We start from the raw sequence: 16,673 nt of genomic DNA on the forward strand, positions 1-16,673 counted from the left end.
TCTGACAAATACAGCACAAATAGTTTGCAACATTTGGCAAAAACACACAAAAACATGAATTTTCAGCTTGTTTTGGCCCCTGCGCTTACTTCAAAATGAGGGAGGGACTTTCCCTGCTCACGGGTAACCTGCAAGCTGATTGGCTCATTTTACTGAAGGATGGGACTTCCCACCGTAAACAGGCACTATGTTCAGCTTTCTCAATTATATAAATCCAGTAAAGAGAGCTGGATTTTAGCTCAGTAATCAGATTTCTCAGTGCATGTAAACTCTTACTCTGATTTCTTTCGGATTTCTCAGTCTCTGCAAGTGTCAAAAACAAAGGTGGTACTTGCCAAACTTTTTTGATGCTGAGCCCAACTACTTGCTTGACGAAATGAAGGACAGAAATATTCTTCATCTTCTAGATGATGCATGTTCATATTTTCAGGAAAAGTGGTGCGATGCTTTAAAAAAAAAGAGTTTTATGTTTACGTCACGTCATTTGTGAGTTTATTGGCTGGTTACAAAGCAGAAATCTGATTACTGTCTGACTCATGTAGACCTAGAGTTTCCACATCGTGTGATTACCCAAGGGCATGTAAATGCAACGACTGGATTACTGACAAAATCTGATTTTCTGCAGCAATCGGATCATTGAGTGCATGTAAATGTGATGAAAATACAATGACAACTGCAGATCGTTCAGGTACGTCCTCAGAAGACAGGTCCTTCGCCAAGTTTTGACTGAGCTCTCTTTGAATTCTCTCTAAATGTACTTGCAATCATCAGATTCATCTGGTTGGGGAAGGGGTCCAAAGCTCAGCCCACATTACAAGATGTTCTTATGCACTGAGTGCAATCACACGTCCACCAGAGAGAGAGAGAGAGAGAGAGAGAGAGAGAGAGAGAGAGAGAGAGAGAGAGAGAGAGAGAGAGAGAGAGAGAGAGAGAGAGAGAGTTGGCGCTTTAAAATGCATACACGCTCCATCAAATTCCCATTTTAAAAAATAGAGGAAATGTTTTTCAGAGATACGGGTCCTTTAACTGTGTACTTTATCCGATTTTTATTCCACCTTGAAAAAAGGGTCTATAATCATATAGACAATACTTTACACTTATATATGAACATGAGCTTATACACTGGCTGTGGTGAAGGACTTTCCCAACACTTACAGAACATCTGATTTGTATTCCTATAAACTTTTCCACATCACCCATTCCCAGCTCATCCGCTCCCCCCTCTTCAGCCCCGCTGGTGTCATGTGTGAGCCCCGGTGCATTGTGGTCTGCCTGTGGCCGATCCTGGTGTCTCCTGTTGGGGGCGCAGCGGGGCTAAGCTCCATCTTCTACCCCAAACCAACCAAGCAGCCCGGAGAGAGGCAGCGGAGCAGAGGCGGCGGATGGGGCAGCTTTTTATTTCTCTTTTTAAAGGGACAGAGTCGATTTGCGACGAGCCAAAAAAACGGACTATTCCTTCGCCGTCGACCTCTCGGGGACTTCAAACGTACGGGAACGATGCGCGGGACGGCTGTTATGAGATAGAAAATCCGGGGAGAGGGATCCAAAAGCCTCTCCTCCTCCTCCTCTTCTCCTCTCTCTCCTCCTCTCTCCTCTCCTCCGCTCGCTCGCCGTCTCTCCTGCTCTCCCTCCGAGCTACACTGGCTATCTACCCCCTTTTCGCTAGCATTAGCTCCCCCTCTCTCTCCCTGCTCCTGCCTCCTCCGCTTGGCCTCTCCGCTTTGAGACGTTTCACTGGATACTTTAAATCAGCCAGCCTCGGCTAAAACACAAAAAAACTTGGCTATTTTCGTGGTGGGAAGGAGAATAACAAGGTACGTACCTGGTCGGGTTTTGAAGTTATTTTTGTTGTATTTAATATTCGTGTATGTGTCTGTTATATATATATATATTTTTTTTTTCTCTCCCTCTCTCTCTCTCGCTCTCTCTCTCTCATGGGTCAGGCCACCCAGCTAGCTGTTAGCATAATGAACGTTAGCCAGCGAGCTAAAGCCTCAGCAGCGGCGGCGGCAGCTCGCCTTGTTTGTTGTAGCTGCTGCTGTCGGTGTCGACTTCATTCGCTTAGCCACATCAAGCTGGCTGTCTTGTTTTTTTCCTTTATTGTCACGTCCACCGAGATACCGATTTTATCTTACAAAGCGTTAAACGAATCTCGCCGCAGTCCGCCTGCCTTTTTGTACGTGGTGTACTTTTTAAATCACGGGCTTGTGTTTATTCTCGTATTATCATGTTAGCTGAGGTTGGCTAGCTTGGAGGCTTAGCTAGCAGCTCGGCCAGTGTAGTTGGAGGCTAGTAAGCTAAGCTCACTATATCACTCAGCTTCAGATTGTCAGTCTGCCAGCCAGTTACCTGGATTAGATGTTTTAAAATTAATGCCACCATTTTTGGGAGCGGCTGCTGTCAAATTGCGACTTTTAGATAGCGTTTTAGGGCACAGCTGGCCAGCTAAATCACGCTTATACTCCGTTTGATATCAGTCCATGACTGAGTGGCAAAGCTAATAACGGAGCTGCACTCTTGCCCCTACTAGTATTTGATCGAGAAGTCAGTCAACAAGCACAGTTTCAAATCACAAAGTGGTCAGTTAGTTGGTGGCCACGTTTTAAGATGCTTGTTATGTAAACTTGGGGGGGGGGGGCTGTCCTGATAGACGTCCTAGTCAAATTAATAAGATAACGCTCAATCAATGCAGCTCAGTCTATGTAAATGCTTGAAAAACACTTTCATTGTGGAGCATGGTGCAGTTAGCTGAAAGACCTTGATTTGGAGCAGCTCAGACCGGCCTGCCTTTGATTAGGATCACCCGTTCTACTTCTAATACTGAACCATTTTGGAAAACATGTATATTACTATTATTAGAAGAAGTCCAAAAAATCATATTAAAAGATACCTGTTTGACATGAAGCACTGTAAAGGATTCTTCTTGCTTGGTGCTCTAGCATTGAAGAATTTCTTCGATTACTTCTAGCTGTCACTGAGGTCATCAAGTGCAGGTTGGTTTGTGGGCCTGGCTCAGATCTCCTCTCAGATACAGATTAAGCACAGCCCCAGGACACAAAAGAGTTTTTACTTGAAAATCACCCCCTAAAATGATAATCTGTTCAAAGATGAGTCTGAACAGACCTCAGCACCAGTACATTTCAGTATGGCTGTGTACTACGTGTAGTTTGGGACCTGACAGCAGGCATTGAAGAATATACTGTCGGTATTGGGGAGGGGAGTGTCGGGCTGCTTTAGTGAGAGCTTTATTAGTTTGAGATCATTAAACATAGAAAAAAGAAATGCACTTTTGAGTGGAAAATCTGGAAAACATGGATTGTAAATGTGATGCGACCCTGTATTTTAAGGTAAAAGCCTGGTGTATCCTTACATAAGACTTTACTAACCCTTTACTGTGTAATGCGTCCTCAGTCAGGGATGTGTTGTCTTAAGTCACCTGTTGTGCTCTTGTGCAGGACAAGCCTAACAGTCCATGGGCCTGAATTTTTATAATTATTTATTTTCCCCCAGCTCACACTTTTGTTTGCACCAGTAGGTGACATTTGCTTTCACTTTCAGCGGTTTAGTGCAGGAGTTACGATCTATTACACTGTAAACAGATTTCTCATTATGTTATGGTTCTCATGCAACCTTCAGATTACATTGTAGCCTTTCTTTTGATTTAGAAAGCAACTGGGTGCTTTTATTGTCACAGAGATTAGAGATTGGTTAGCTTTGTAATGACTGAGAATAAGATAAGGAGTGCAGTCTAGCACCCTGAATCTCCTAAAAATAGCACAGAATCCCCTATTTTAGTTCTAGTTAGCATATTTCTATGTGGTAACCTGTGACTGTATTGTTGGCCTGTTATAACGCCTGTATTATAACAGATTAATGAAGGATAGTGCAATGAAAAATGTGTCCTTGGCCTGCCTCGGGTTCTGCTCAGCAGCTACACAGACCACTAGTGAGTCAGCAACAGAGACACTGGATTAAGCAGTGACACACTGTGGCCCTCTGATACTCAAGGCTCTGGGATCAGGTCCCCTTTGTCCTTATGGCTGGATCGGAAAGACCAATGTTGGTCATGTAATACATATTTTAGGTTCAAAGATGTGCCGGTGCCAAATGATTAAACTAAGAAATATTTCTCTTATTTACTCAATCGACCCTGTAATGGGCTTCTTCAGAATGTATTTACTTCTTTCAGTGATTCACTAACATTATTTCTATTGTATGAATGCTTGAAAGTCACACGATTGCCGTACAGTGAGCTCAGTTTCCAGTTTTCATCACTGATGTTTAGTTAGAACAGTTGCTGCATGTTCTGAACTTTGCGATACCACAACGGTGCATCTTATTTCGAGGGTAATGTAGCCTTTCACTGTGCTGTTGCTCTTGTTTGTTTGCTGCTTGTTGATGTAGCCATAGGACGTTTTCCAGCGTGTGCTGAAGGCCTCCTCCAAGGCTAGTGTTGCTTATATTACTGGTATTGCCGGCACCCGCTTTTACTTAAGACTGCATGTAATAAATTCCCAGGAGCAGTAGCTGGAACTAACTTGGCTTTCATCAAGAAAGCCAAACAAGCAACAAAACTATTTGCTTTGTTGTCACTGCAGAGTTAAAGTGTCAGTTGAGCAGTTTCTACTTTAAACCAAACTAAAAACCCACATGTGATCCCAAATCCCACATGTCAGCACATCATAGACACCTATCCAGTTGAGTGGACAGTTTGAATTACTACAAAGGTAATCTAGTAAAACACAAATCTGTCTTGGACTAAACTTGGTTTTTCACTGTTTCCAGGTGAAGATGAAAGTTATCCAGCACTATTACACCAAAAATTATAACAGAAAGTATTTTGCGGTGCCCATGATTTTTTTTTCATCTGTCTGTCAGTTTTATTATTTTTATATTGTTACTTCATAAACAGTCGGTAAGGTAAGCTTGTTAGGAAGCAAATGCTAACGCTGTTAGTACTTATGCTAGGCTCCACAGAACATCACTTGTCACTCATTTGATCAACAAAAAAATTGAAGCTTTGCTCGATTCTGCGAGTAATTCTGTCTAATCACGGTTGTTGTGATGGTTCCAGCTGTTTCTCAAGTCGGTTGAAAATAAACAAGAACCAAGTTCCATTGTTTCCTGTTTGGGCCAGTTCTTGCATTTGAATATTAAGTGGAAAAACACTAATGTGGCTTAGTATTTCAGTCTGGAATTGGTCAAAGATTGGCCCAGATTAATATTTCTTTTCCTCCCATATCCCATCCAGCATTTTTTTTGACTTATAGCCACCTGATACTGATACTCATCAATACCGATATGCCGTTTCCAAATTTTCTGTGAAAATCCCCTGTAGACTAGCTGTAATCTGAGTTTAGGAAACTGGAGCGTTCCCCTTTAATCTGTTTTTAACTAGTTAAATTTTTAAACATTTTAAAGCTGTAAAACTGCCTTAATAAGAAGGATCATAATTCTGTTTTCCAAAAGTGAGGCCTCCTCCTCTGGTCATCGTGCTAAAGACCATTGTCACAGGAGAAAGTCCAGAGAGAAACTTTCAGCCATCTTTCTGTGGGACCCTGACCATGTCTACCTGTGTGGACTACTAATGGGCTGAGCATTGTCAGCGAGTGAATTCACTTGGCATGACCCAGCATTCTCATTATACATCTTCACGCAGTACAGTCTTAATATCGGCGTCGAGAGCTCTTGAAGCTTATATAATGTAGAGGATTATAGTAGTTAGATTAGACACTATAGATTAATACAGCAACAGTGTTTCCATTCTGCTTCCACGCTGTGGACGGAAAGCATTACTGAGCGCTACCTTATTGTTTCCCTTTGCATTCATTAATGGCAGAGTTCTTTTAGACATCACTACAAGACTCGCACTTCATCATAAGCAAAGATGAGACTATGATACCTCATGCTCATTTGAAGAAAGCTTGGTTTAGCATTAGGTTTAGGTGTGTGTTACTGAGCAGATGGCTTTGAAATAAAATCAGTTGCTATAGTGTTGAAGCGAGGAATGTAAGCAAATATATTTTCTGTCTGATGTTGTTTTTAATCTGCCATTTTGTTTGTTTTTTTGGTACTAAAACATTTGTCGTGCTAGCTAACTGCAATGCTAGTACTAGCTCCTTATTTTTTTAGTAAGCAAAGCACTTTAAAGGTTCACTCCAGCCTCCAATTTCCATTTAATGTTATTAGTCGTTATATAATATTCTCTAGCACAGCATTGCAACCCTCAGCCTCACTGATTTGAAAGACCTTGTGATTTTCTACCTGTTGTGTTGTCTTTTACAACAGTACCTGGAATGCATTACCCATACAGTATCATAGAACCACTGAGAATCGCCTCGTGGTGATAAAGAAATCCACCGATGTAAAGGCTAAAAACACGGGTGTGCTGGTCGACCTCCTGTCAGTAATGTTTGCTGTCCTTGTCATTTAGCCAGCTAGAGAGGGAAAAGAAAACATATATGACAAAACTAACATTACAAACAGCCTGCTGTTGTATTCACCCCAAAGTGATTGTAGTTCCTCCCACCTTCAAGAAGCATCATCAGAAGGGGGTTTCCTAGTCTTTAAACCAGAAAATCTTGGTCTCGGGACTATTGTGGCTCTACTGTAGGAGGTGAGTAGGCATGTTTAGAATAGTTCTAGCAATTATTACGTTTTTTTTTTTACTTTGACCAGAGTGTCCCTTGTTTCTCTCAGAATAGAAAACGTAGAAGTTTTGTAGATAGAGGTTTTACTGTAACCGGCTTTTGTAAGTACACAGTTTTGATTATTACACTAGCGACCTCACTGTGCCTTCTGCATGAAAAGCCTATTAAGTTAAATTGTAAAAGAGTGATGACTACAGGGTTACCTCAGCGGGTCAGGGTTTTCTTTACTAATCAGGCAGTCATCAAGGGTACGCCAGTGGAGGAGCCGTGCAGGAGAGAGTAGCATTGAGATGGGGGAGGTAACAGCAGGCAAATAGGAACAGCAGGTAAATGGGAGGGAGAAGGAATTCTATTCACTCTCTGAAGAGAGGATTCAGAGAAAAGAGAGTGATCCAGGCAGTCTAACGTCGAATAGCCTATAGTCATCGAAAGCCGCCTTGTACTTGTACTAAGGCTGGGCAAAATGGGCAATATATAACATCATGTTTAGGACTGGGCGATATTGTCTGTATACTGTATTGTGATACTGTGATAATGCTTTTCAGCTTTGATGATGCATTTAGAGATGTATTTCAGTGCCTCCCACCAGTCTGAGAAAGCTTGTGGGGGATGCACCATGGCAGGGGTGCGGGAGGTCATTTGAAAATATGGATATCTATAGCTGTCATTTGTGTACGTATGCAGGTATTTGATTATGGCATCAAATGAATGTTAAAAGACAAATGAATGTTATTTGGTTTGACATGCGAAGCACCTAAAGGTCTTGGGTAAAGTAAAAATGACCACAGAGAAAAAGACATCAGCGCTCCAGTGTGTCATTGTTTGTACACAAAATATCAGTTTATTTTCTTTTATGTGGCTGAAATATCCCGTTGCAAAATGGGATGCAGATCTGATGTTTTCAAATCCAGTCTGAGCTGCTTTTATGTGTGGCCCTAGGTCAGATACGTATCCGTTTTGTGGCCGTGCGACTTTAGTGTGAACGCTCAGATCTTAATTCACGTTCACCTTGTGTTTTTTTTTCCACTGTGTGCACCATCATTCAGTGTTAATGTGGTAGAAACACAGAACCTGAAATTGGTGCCAGTAAAGGGTAGAAAAGCAGCATTTGACCCTTTTTCTCCTTTGTCTCGCTCTAATAATGAACAAATGAGAGCAGCTCAGAGAACATTATCTTCGCAGAGAAGGTTGGTTTGCTGTTCGTGACACATGGTTCATTCACGTGACGTTACTGGTTATGATGTGCTCTTGCGAGTCACTTCCGGACACAGGTTTGTTCACATTAATGACCGATTTGAGCCCCTTACCTACACTAACATGAACCATCAGGTTAGAAAGATCCGAGCAAAAGTACAGCAAGGTCATGAGCGTTACGAGCATAAACCTCTCAGGAAAGTGCTGAGTTACAAAGGAGAGGATGATTGTGGTTTTGTAAACTTCTGGACTATTTAAAGTAGTGATATCGTTGAAATCCATGTCCATGAAATCTAATCAGGTAACAGTTTGTCAGTTGAACATCATTAGTTGCTGCTAGCCGGCTCTCTGTAACGTGTTTACACTTTATAATCTCTTTTTACCTGGATATATTCTGCCCTCACTTGAGCAGGATAGCGGGAAGCTAACAGGCTAATAATATAATAATAAAAGAGAAACTTCAGAGAAGGATGCTCTATGAAACTGAGACATACAAAGTTATAGTATAAATTTACATGCATTTCTGTTACAAGATGAAAATGTATGTAAATTTGAGTTGACATCAAAATCCCCAGTTTAGTGGGCAGTCATGAGCTGGAGGTTGGGGAACCAGTCTTGTGACCGGACAGTCGCTGGTTCGATCCACATGACTGAAGTGCCCTTGAGCAAGGCACCTAACCCCCAACTGCTCCATGGGCGCCATGGATAGAGCTGCCCACCGCTCGGGGCAAGTGTGGTCGCTGCCCCCTTGTGTGTGTGTTGACTAGTGTGCATGTATGTGGGTGTCTCACTGTACGGATGGGTTAAATGTGGAGGTCTAATGACTCTGTGTACAAAACACAGTTGGCTAATGGTTCTGAATTCAGTTCAGTTTGACGCACTATACAGCATCATTTTATGGTTTAGTGTCTGCATCTAAATCAAACTGTAAAAAGTTCATATCAAAAAACTTCATTAGCTTGAGTAGTTAGTGTTGGTTATAAATATAATCCTAGTCTAAAGTGTTTCTGTCGTGCAGATTCATGTTTCTGTTGTGCAAACACCAGCAAAAAAGCATTAAAGCACCTAGAAAGAAGGAATATTTGTGTTTTTATTGGCCATGCTGGGATGCTGTTAGCATTTAGCATATTATATTTTACGCTTTGCTGGAAGGTCTGTCCATGATGCACTCAGAGGTGGAGAAAACATTTTCCTTTTAGAAATGGATTTGGTTGAAATGGAACAAAATATACTTGGGTGGCCATCTGTACGCTTAGTTGGGGGGGGCACCCAGGTATAGTCTGTGAGCGGGAAACAGTATTTGTTAGACAACAAACATCCCGAAGGACCTTAGTAAACTGCAGAGTACATGATTTTCTGAGTGCTTCAGGTTGTTTTTAAAGAACAATTTAAGATTCATAAAAATGTCACAAATAGTTGGTTTTCTTTCTGTCCATCTGTGTGGTTTGTAAGGTAATGGTTTCTAATGGTTTTAAGGTTCTTTGTGGTGTAATTTTAATTGAAGAAAACAGAACAAAACTGTCCTTTCTCTCTTTCTCTCTTTCTCTCTTTCTTTCTTTCTTTCTTTCTTTCTTTCTTTCTTTCTCTCTTTCTTTCGTTTTCTTTCGTTTTCTTTCTCTCTTTCTTTCGTTTTCTTTCTCTCTCTTTCTTTCTTTCTTTCTCTCTCTTTCTTTCTTTCTTTCTTTCTTTCTTTCTTTCTTTCTTTTTCTTTCTCTTTCTTTCTTTCTTTTTCTTTTTCTTTCTCTTTCTTTCTTTCTTATTTTAAGCATAGAGCAGCAGTACTCTGCTGTCCTGTTAAATCTATTATTGGTAACATAAAAGGTCCATGTCATGGAAAATCATATCATATTTCTCTACTATGATGTAAGATTTTGCTGAAGGGTATGCTTATATTATTATTATTATTATTATTATTTTACAATAATGAATACCGTCCACGGCCTAGTCCACATAGGGAAACTGAGCTGTTTTGAACTAAATGTTACGGTCATGAAAACCACCACATTTACGTCTCCCCACATATTTGTTGTACAGCAGTTTAGCCTCACCCTTTAATGCTGAAGTTATAAGGTGTGTTTCAGCTCTAAGTGCTTTTTGAATGAGGATCAATACAGGTCAGCCAATCAGAAAATAAATAATTTACATATTGTTGAGGAGAAACGAGTATCTCCAACATAGTACTTCTTTGCAGGACAAGGCAGAAGTACACCTTTCACTGCAACTTAATGTAAAGAGATTTCTAAGTGATTTTAAAGCATTTCTATCGGTCCATTTATCACGAAAATTTCACATGACACGAAGGACAACTGGTGTGTTGAAGTGATGTAGAAAGATAATCAACAGAAATGGAGATGCATGGTCTTCTATGGACAGTGACGATATATCAGTAATACAAACTGCATGTTCAATTGTAGCAGGTAAGTAGAGATTAGAAAATGGTTGTGTAAAAAGGAACTATGACGTTTTGCTACATAAAGTCACACAAATAACATAAGTGGTCCTTGGCAGTCGAGGCAGAATAGAAAACTAGAATATGGGCCCTTTAAATGGGGTAATTTGCTTGTATTGTTCAGCCTTAATCACAGAACTTGAAGGGATGTTTGTAAAACAGTATGTTGTATATATTAGTATAAGTATGGATTATATTTTTCTAAGTTTGTGATCAAGTACAAACAGATGAAGGGCATCAGCACAACAAGAGAAATGAAGGATTGGTAAAATAAATTGATAAGACAATAGCATAATGGAGACATCTCATCAGCTTCAGTTACAATAAGATGTTGTTGTTTACAGGCTCTCTGTAATTGGTCTAAATTTGTTGTGTTTTTTTTTTAATGATGCATGTATTTGTTCAGTGTTCCAGAAGTACTGACAATTATGATATACTCAAAGTATTTCATAATATGGGTTATCACAATAATTATAACACGTTATACTGCTCAGCGCTGTTATATACATATTTCTCTGTGCTTATGCCTTTGCATCATCCCTCTGGTCTAGGATAAAAGCTCACATCTGTGTGTGTGTGTGTGTGTGTGTGTGTGTGTGTACATATACAGTACATGTATATATGTATATCGCTGTTGTCGGAACAAAGCATTTATAAAGGCCATATTAGGCTATATGGGTCTTCATTCACACCACCTCACGCCTCTATGGCCTTTCTCACTTACACTAGCCTATATGAGCCTTGCTCACACACATTAGTCTATATGAGCATCCCCAAAATGGTAACTTTACAGTAGAAGGAAAAAACTTACTTTACTTTTAATGTAAGTCAATGGAACCAGAATTTTTACCAAGTAATTTTGGGTCATTTCTTTCGGTCCATTCATCATGAAAAGTACATACATAATAAAGGGCGACAGGTATTTTCAAATCATGTCAAAAACTGAAAAACAACAAAAATGGACATAGAAGGTTTTGTTCCAATAGCAGTGATATGTAATACACACAGTAGCTCACATCTTATTCCATTTATCATCCTTTAGATCTTTCAATATGTGAAGGAAAATGCCAGCTGCAGTTTTCCTAAGCAGCTGCAAACCAAAACTTGCTAAGAACCAGCCCATTTTCACAGACTACATTTTAATATCAGTGAGCCTTAGTTTGGGTACAGTGAAGAAGAAGCTAAACAACACACCCTTCATTATAACTCTATCATAATGGCTACCTGTGTTTTAAAACCAGATATTTTAAAATGGAAGCTTTAGCAGTGGTGCAAGGATGAGAGATGGTAGAAGGTATAGCCAGAAGGCCTGATGATTCTCTGCCAGACGTAAATTTTTAATTCTTTGTGTATTTTTCTTGGTCCGTTTCAGCATTTTCATACCCATCCCCTCTCGACAACTGCCTACTGCTTTTGAAAACATTATTTTTGGCACTCTTCAAACCCCTCCGTCATCGAGACACGAAGGATCAGACCGTTTCCCATGTTCACATGCACACATTAACCTGACAGCAGCCGAGCATCAACAATGGCAGCTACTCATCCCGGAGTGCTTAGCCGACATGTAAGACTGCTTTCATGTTGTTTGTGTAATCCATTAAAATTTTTTGGTCATTAATGCAAAAAAAAAACACACACACTTAGAGATTCTCCAGCAAATGTTCTGGGCTGGTAAAGAACTGAAATAGCTGTGTTCATTTTGGCCAGTTCACAATGGCTGTGTTTACATGCAAAGATTTTTGCCAATCCGATTGAATATAGTCAGATTACAGATTCAGACTGAGGTGTTTATGCTCACTCTGCTCAACAATCTGAAGAAAATCTTCCTTTACATGCCCACTACAAGTAAATGACGTGCATGCGTGGAGCAGCGCTTAGAGTAAACATTACCATGACAGCGAACATCACGTGAGGTCCAGTCAGCGTGAGATGAGTTTCCAGTCCACGCGCTTGAGTTTTTAATTGCTTTAAACTGATGTCAGGCTCAGAAAAACCATGGACATGCACTTATAAAGGAAGACGTTGTGTTCTGAGACACATAAGCTGGCCGTCCGTCCCACCACCGTCTTTTAAGAGCTCAGAGTGTGAACTTCGGATTAGTCTATTCCGATTGAGGTGTTTACATGGACGTATTCTATTCCAATTGAGCTATTAGTCTGATTATTAACGGATTATCAGGCTGCATGTAAACGTGGCTACTGATTCGTGTTGGTATTTAGATATAGTATTGTAATGGAACACATTACAGGTCAAAATGTGGGATTTCTTTGATGGATACTGGTTCTGTCAAGATTAAATTCATAGGACTGGACAGTATGATAATGTATTGTTGTCAGGACAGGCTTGTATCTGCTAATAGTAACTGTACAGGAGAAGGATAATACATTCCTGATTTGGAATGGAATTTCATGATGTATCGATGGTCCAAAATTACATAGTCAAAAATCGTATTTCCATTAACTTCCATTCAGAATTTAAGAATGTTTTCTGCAAATTACTAACTTTACCGGAGAAGAAGAAACATTCTTAATTCTGCATGAAATTTAATGAAACAAGATTTTTGTTTATATAATTTTGAATATTCATAATGAATCATTTGAATTGCGTAAAGAGCAGCTTGCATTTTCAAATTTAGAAAAACACAAATAAAATAATTAAGCCGCAGAACACGAGCGTGTTATCGCAGAATAACCTCACGGCTGTGATTTGGTTGTAGATCATCACAGCCGTGATTTTATAGCGATAACACACAACCTCAACTATTCTATTGCTTTTATACAACAGTTAAATAAATAAAGTAAGAAATACATAAACTGGGCCGTGAACACGGCGTTTAATATGTTTTAATGTTCGCTGTTCCTTCTGCCAGATTATAGTTCCTTAACAAGCAGCTTGTTGCTACGTCAGGTTAACGAGCTCCACCCACTCGCTGCACAGCCAGCCGTTTGTTCTCCAGCTCCTCACAGACCAACTGACAGCTTGGGAATGTAGTGTCGTCTCATCTTCAGAGTCTGACCAAATTGGCTGTCAGTCAAATGTGATCTTAAAAGTGTCCATTTTCTGTTTGTGCACAAAGTAAAAACGTTCAGATGGCTTGAGCGCCTCCTACAGCTGTCAAAGTCGTTGCTTAGCAACAGCGTCTCAGCAGAGAGAGTGTTTGTGGAAAAAACCCGTGATGAGGCGAAATAGCAGCACAGTTACAACGCTTCTCAACCAAGTTAAGACAGTTAAGTCTCAAGTCGTGTCCCAAGTCCTAATCTTCAAGTTCTTAATCAGTCAGTCTGCATTCTTCAGCTAATTTAAGACCATTTCAACACTGAACACCAAAAGATTAAGATTAAGTGACCCTTATTAGTCCCACAGCGGGGAAATTTCACCTCCGCATTTAGCCCATCCGTGAAATAAAACACCACATACACTCTAGTGAGCACACATACACTAGGGGGCAGTGAGAGCACTTGCCCGGAGCGGTGGGCAGCCCAATCCGCAGCGCCTGGGGAGCAGTTGGGGGTTAGGTGCCTTGCTCAAGGGCACCTCAGTCATGTGCTGTCGGCTCTGGGGATCAAACCTTCCGGCCATGAGGCTGGTTCCCTAACCTCCAGCCCATGACTGCCCCCCCGTGATGGAAACAGTAATGTAGCCCTTTATGTCCTTCTATGGACAGCATGGCAGTGTGTGACTGTGAACTCATTTTTTTCATTTTTCATTTATTTATTTTATTTATTTATTTTACCCTTTCAAATAAAATAAAAAATCCATAGTAAATAGGTAACCATGACGGACATAATGTTACGCACATAGAGTAGACTACGCATTGAAGGGAGTTCAAAATACTATTAAACTTAATAAAAAAAAAAAGTATATTTGAAGATAATTATTGATGCTCTTTGGGAACGTTGGTAGCATAGGATTAAAATAAAACTTTAAAGCTCAGCACTAAAACTAAAAACAGCCAGAATTTCAAATTTAGATGATTACAGAAATCAGAATGTCAGAGCTGAACAAAGTTCAGTAAAATGATGGTGAATGCATGAAGCTGAAGTCGACTTTCAATTCGCCAGCTTCTTATTCGAATTCCACCTTAATTAACCGCAATGTAACTGCTGCACCATTTAAGGAGAAACAGCAAATTCAGATATGAAGCTGTGTGAATGCTGTGCTTATTTGTACAGCTCTTTAAACACTGAACAGGGCTTATTTGTTCTGTTGATGTTCGTTTGTTTCTAGCTTATGGAGGCAAATTTGAATTCTAAACGCTTCACTTGTCTTCCATAAAAGTTTTTCAGACTACACTAGCTGTTAAAGCCCACGAACTGCAGCTTAAAAACCTCATCAAACTCCCGTTTACTGATGAGAGTTCTCTAAAAAGTTTGTTAAATTTTTAATATGATGCTTAAGCAAGATCAGGGTTGCCAGATTGGGTAGATCAGTATTTTAATGCAACTTGCTACGAAATAATTATTTAACAGAAACTTTTTTTTAAATAAGTACAATTGATGCAATAGTGTAATAGTGCAATAGTAGTAATAATAATAATAATAAGAAGAAAAATAATATATTATGTGTTTTTTTCTATTATTGAAATGAAATATCTTTTCTTATTGTTATTCAAATAGGAAAAAGATAGGAAAAAGTCCACACGGCATGAAATTTAAGCCTGAGCCCAATTTGTACCCATGACTTTGAGATTTGACCCAGGCGGCCACAATTTCCACGGCTAAATTTAAAACTTATGCCGAACTTGACTTGAATCTGCAGACATGCATTATGGCAGATACGGTTTTCAGCGCTTTGCGTTTTCAGTAAGCGTTGCAGTTGATCACAGTATTTGGTATTGATCATGTTCTGCCAGCATTCTTTTTATTTTGTCCAACAGTTAGCAAGACCATTGTATGCGTAGACCATACTTGAGAGAAATAGTATGAATGCGTAAAACTTATGTGGGCATGTTCCTTCAAAAGAAGCCAAATCTAATACAAAAATAATCACCAAGTGGAAAACAAACACGAGAATGTTGTACCCTGAAAAATCAGCTCCAGCTCTCACTTTTTTTCCTGGCCTTTTTAGGTTGGGTCGCAGTCCAACATATTGCAGAAACTAATACAACAGAAGTCTAACTTTAAGTCAGTTATTACCTTGGCTGATACCATTATTTTATAACGTTTATAGAAGCTGCAGATTCCTGTTGTCCTGTCATTCCCGCCTAGACTAGACCACATTTTATTTTTGATTTAAACTGTTTGTGTTGTATGGTGGTTTTATTCCATTTGAATGTGAATTAAAATAAAAATGTGTGCACAGGACCCACTCTGTTTTCACAAATGCAAAGTAAAAGCCACCCTAACGTTTTCATTTTGCACCGACGTTTGTGACGAGTGCGAGGATTCATACCTTTTCATATCCTCCTGCTTTCGCTGTGTGTTTGGTCCCGCTCTACAGTATTAGTCATCCACAACAGGAAACACACAGAGAGGATGATTCACCCCGGGCTGAAATGTATGCAGCGTGGAGCGTGCACTCCCTTCTCCATAACAAGGTTCCGACAGGACCCAAGGATTCAGAGTGATAGTGGGAAAAAAAATTGCTTGCCCCCCCTCCTCCACGTCTGCTGTTTCAATTACTAAATGCCTTTTAATGATTTTCATTTTGTTAAGTAATTTCTTCTCAATGCTCCTTCCTCTTTCGGAAAAACAAAGTTTCAAATAATAATCTGGATTGTCAGAAATAACGGGGCAAAGGATAAAAATGGCCCCACACTTTAAAATTCATTTTTACCTTAAAAGCTCAAGCAAAGGGGGGCGAAAATGCCCCCGAAATAACAATGTAAACAGTAATAATTTAATGGGAATTAGTCATGACTGGAGGAGTTAAAAGCCAACACTTAGCATTTATTAAAACTGTCTTATTTCTGGTGTTTGAATAGAAATAGTAGAATAATGATAGAAAGGAGATTGACTTCATTGCTTAATTTGGAATTGTCTTCTGTTGAAAGTCACTACACACTGCTTCATTTGTATATTTTTTTAAGTTTTATTTAAGGTCACCATACCCTGCTTAATTTGTATATTTTTGTGTATTTAAAGTCACTGTGCTCTGCTTAATTTATACGTTTTCCATACAAATGTACACTGCTTTTTTTTTTTCTATTTTTCTCTGTGAAATATCAGCACATGCTTTTTAATTTCAAATTTTTAACTATGTTGTTCCCCACTGAAAGCCAGTGTAATTTGTCAGTTTTCTTCCATTGAAAATAAGAGTCATTATGCACAGGTTAATTTCTGTATTGTCTTCTGTTAAGATTACATCTCTCATTAATATTTTAAGTAAAAGTTTTATTTAAATATAATTTTGTATCCATTCTGAACCTGTTTCTTTTCTGT

At 39.5% G+C, this 16,673-nt stretch overlaps 1 protein-coding gene across 3 annotated transcripts in view; it reads left to right on the forward strand.

Moving 5' to 3' along the window:
* The first annotated feature begins 1,201 nt into the window (after positions 1-1,201).
* The window catches only part of LOC108430019 (methyl-CpG-binding domain protein 5), a 60,648-nt gene continuing 45,176 nt past the window's right edge, over positions 1,202-16,673 (forward strand). For all 3 annotated transcript variants that reach the window (XM_017702153.2, XM_017702156.2, XM_017702154.2), the window contains exon 1: positions 1,202-1,814. The gene's annotated coding sequence lies outside the window, so the exon portion shown is untranslated. The remainder of the gene's footprint in view (positions 1,815-16,673) is intronic.

Source organism: Pygocentrus nattereri, chromosome 30 (assembly GCF_015220715.1).
Source record: "Pygocentrus nattereri isolate fPygNat1 chromosome 30, fPygNat1.pri, whole genome shotgun sequence".
Classification (NCBI taxonomy): Eukaryota; Metazoa; Chordata; class Actinopteri; order Characiformes; family Serrasalmidae; genus Pygocentrus; species Pygocentrus nattereri.